The sequence below is a fragment of the Miscanthus floridulus genome, chromosome 7, assembly GCF_019320115.1.
Source record: "Miscanthus floridulus cultivar M001 chromosome 7, ASM1932011v1, whole genome shotgun sequence".
In the NCBI taxonomy this organism is placed as follows: domain Eukaryota; kingdom Viridiplantae; phylum Streptophyta; class Magnoliopsida; order Poales; family Poaceae; genus Miscanthus; species Miscanthus floridulus.
In genome coordinates, this window is record NC_089586.1 from 59,244,837 (window position 1) to 59,248,535 (window position 3,699).

The 3,699-nt window shown below is 42.6% G+C and overlaps 1 non-coding gene across 1 annotated transcript; it reads left to right on the plus strand.

Annotated features, from left to right (window-relative positions):
• Positions 1–3,197: 3,197 nt before the first annotated feature.
• Positions 3,198–3,306, plus strand: LOC136468167 (small nucleolar RNA R71). The gene has a single exon (XR_010761704.1). It is a non-coding gene; the product is annotated as a small nucleolar RNA R71 (small nucleolar RNA).
• Positions 3,307–3,699: the final 393 nt, after the last annotated feature.

Below are 3,699 nucleotides of genomic sequence, written 5' to 3' on the forward strand. Positions count from 1 at the left end.
GTAAGGAGGTACGGGGTGCGATGGATTTCCCCCACACGCTTCCAAGACTTCATGGAGACCTTGTGGACCCGGCTCATGACTCACAGTTTCAGCCACCCCAGACTGGACTTGGGGTGTACCAGGGCTGAATGGTAGAGTGGCATTATCCTAGGCTAGCAAGCGGCCAGAATCAGCCTAGTTGACGACGGTCAGCGAGGAAGGCGGATCTTGTGGTTACGTAAAACCTCTGCAGAGTGTATGGTTGATCGATCGATACATGTGCCAACTTGTCGGCTATGGACCTTTCCTGGGTTTCGCTTAAACTAGATAGTGAGATGAGTCCTTCTCTTTCTCCCCTGGGAGTGAGTGTTCGGACGTAGCCAAGGGCTACGAGCCATGAGACAGTGCCGAGAGGGAGTTGGCCTGTCGACTAAGCGATGGTACGGGTGTGGTATGGTGATGGTGTGGATATGGTGGTATATCGATCCCAGGATCAAAACCTGGCTCAGGAGTGGGAAAGAGGGTGAAATGTGTGTGAATGGTGTTAAAACTTGACCAACTATTATTATGAACTTGATATGCTAACTACATAGGAAACCCCAGCCTATTAGGTTCCTTTGAATATATCCGACTTGCATCCAATTACCATAAAGCAATGCTCATAGGGTTGGGAGTGGCCAGTACAAATCGTACTGATAAATTTTGGCATACAGGTTCTGCTGAGGAGTATAGCTCCGAGGAGTTTGACGATTGAGGGATTCATGCCTACGCTCGAGTTTGACGATCTTATCTTCAAGCTATTCTGAATGAATGCTACTTTTGATTCTGCCAATGCGGCGATGTAATAATTTATATAATTCCACACTATTTATACTCTGATATCATCGTTGTATGGATGTGATATTCGACTAGAATTTGGGTAATATGATCTACCACGGTCTTATTACACTTCAACTCTAGGGATTTCCCATCGCGGACATCGAGGTTGTTTCAGTAATGAAACTTTTTATTTTTCTTTTATGAGTGCAAGACAAATGTAGAAAAGTAAATATGCTAAAGTGAAAAATAATTCATGCAATGCTAGAAAGTAAATATGGATAACTACCGATGTTACCTCATGGCCAGGGTTCGGATTTTAAGTCCTTCGTATAGGACTTGGCTAGAGAAAAGTTCTTCACTCTTTGGGTGCATCATCCGGTCTCAACGATGGAGACCCAGATGGCTACACATCTTGTGATGGTGTCTCTGATGGTGATGTCACCTTTTCTTTCTATACCTACTTGGTCTGTAAACTTGACTTAGGCAGAGTAGGTTCATGTTTCACAGGTTCTTTAGGTTCCTCATCTTCCTCCCAACTTTTCTTTGGGGATTGATTCTTTCAGTTTTAGGATGATCGACATCTCCTCCTAGAGTGGGACTTCTTTGGTTGCTCATAAGTGGTATAACTATTGAAATAACAATGTACCTTCTCTCCGGGGAATTGGAAGTGGACTTGTCCAGATCCAACGTAGATGATTGCGTTGGTAGTGTTGAGGAACGATCTTCTAAGGATGATGGGCGTATCATCTTCTTCTTCATTCATGTATAGAACCATGAAATTAGCAAGGGCAAACTGATCATGTATTCTTACCATAACATCTTTTGCTATTCTTTCCAAAAATCAGATTGATTGGTCCGCCATCTACAATTGCATATATGTAGGGAACAAAGGTTCATCATCGAATAAGTATTCATACGTTACCTTGGACATTATATTGACACTTGACCCAATGTCGCAGAAGGTCTTGTGGAATATTCTTTGTCCAATGGTACACTAGATCGTTGGTACGCCTGGATCATCCTTCTTAGCAAGGAATGGTGAAGTGTGGAGGTGGTCGTACTCTGATCAGAGTGTGTTGATCAAGTTGACTGATTCTTTTTTAGGCTGCCTGGCCTTGTTCTTCTTTCTGGTCACTGTTGTCTCTTTGGGTAGGTATGGCATTTGTGGATGTCTAGGAGATCACAAGATGTGGTTCTTGAAAGAAAACTTCTCCTTCCTATCCTTTATTGTGAAGCAGATCTTGGCACTGTCCGTGTAGATGATGACTTTTGCAGTGCTTAGGAAAGGTCATCCCAAAATAATGGGTGCCCTTACATCTCCACCTGTTTCCAAAACCACAAAGTCTATGGGAACATATGATTGTCCCACTCAAACAATGGCATCTTCAAGAACTCCCTTGGGGTAATAGAGTGACTGATCTGCAAGCTGCAAATGCATATTTGTGTACAACAAAGTATCTCCATTAATTTGATCATAAATTACCTTAAGCATGATGTTGACACTTGCTCCAAAGTCATAGACAACTTCTTGAAAAATGTGAGGTCCAATGGCGATGGGGATGACAGGTCTCCCTAGATCACTCTTCTTTTTGGGCAAGGTATAGTCTGTCCACCTTCCCGTTGATGGTTGTATACAATAATATGCTGTATTATGAATATCGACAAGATTTGTAGTTTCTAGATCTTTTGGTTGCCCTAGAATCTTATCTTTGTCAGTCGGAGGAACAACAGCAGCCAGCTGAGCTATTTGTGATTCTATCATTTTATTAAAGCTATGTTGGTTCTTAATGGTGGAAGCAAAGCTATCCATTCCATTATTTATGTTCTCTAGAATTTTATCATTGGTAGCTACCTTTCTATATAATCCCTCCATAAGTTTGGAATGGCCAGCAATTAATTCTCTCAAGGGTGGTTGATTGAAATTATGAAAATTATTACCTTGATAGTTACCTTGGTAGTTTGGTCTCTATTGCTAATTCCATCCTTGATTCTGCTGAAGATGAAAGTAGTTGTTGTTAACAAATTTCACATCGTCATGGGTTTTAGGACAGTTGCTCCCCGAATGCCCAGTGTTGCCACATTCCTCACATGTCATGTAGGAATCATGAATATGCATGACTTCTTCCTTCTCATTAGCTTGGTCTTCAAGCTTCTTCATCAGTAGGTCCATCTTAGCAGATAGCTTTTCTACCTCCTTGAGTTGATGCATACGTCCACTTCTCTTGCGGATCTGAACTCGTTCTTCATTCCAACCTTGGTTGGAAGCCATCTTCTCCACAAGAGCTGTTGCAACTGGTATGGTGAGTGACAGGAATGCACCTCCAGCAATAGCATCCATAGTGTCACAGGTACTATTGGTCGACCCATGGTAAAAAGTCTGCATGAGTAGCCAAGTCTTCATCCCATGATGAGGACATTGCGCAATGTAATCTTGAAAGCGTTCCCATGCCTCAGGGATAGATTCGTCATGTTGCTATTGAAAACTTCAGATTCTTCCACGTAGAGCATTGGTCTTTCCTATGGGAAAGAACTTTGCTAGAAAGGCAGTGGAGCAGTTATCACCATGTAGTATTTCTATCTTTGTTGGCGTAGAACCATTGCTTCGCCTTCCTCAAGAGTGAGAGTGGGAAGAGGCAAAGTAATATGGCATCTTGGGTTACTCCTTTGATGGTGAAAGTGCTATAGATCTCTAGGAAGTGTTGGAGATGTGCACTCGCATCTTCATGTGCCTTTCCACAAAACTAGCTTGCTTGCACCATGTTGATGTGGGCTGGCTTGAGCTCGAATCCATTATCTCCGACATTGACTATCAGTCCAGTACGAATGTTGGCCATAGTTGGAGCAGAGAATTTACAGAGAGTCCGGTTAGCCATAGCTTCAAATTCAGGTGTTAAGCTTCAC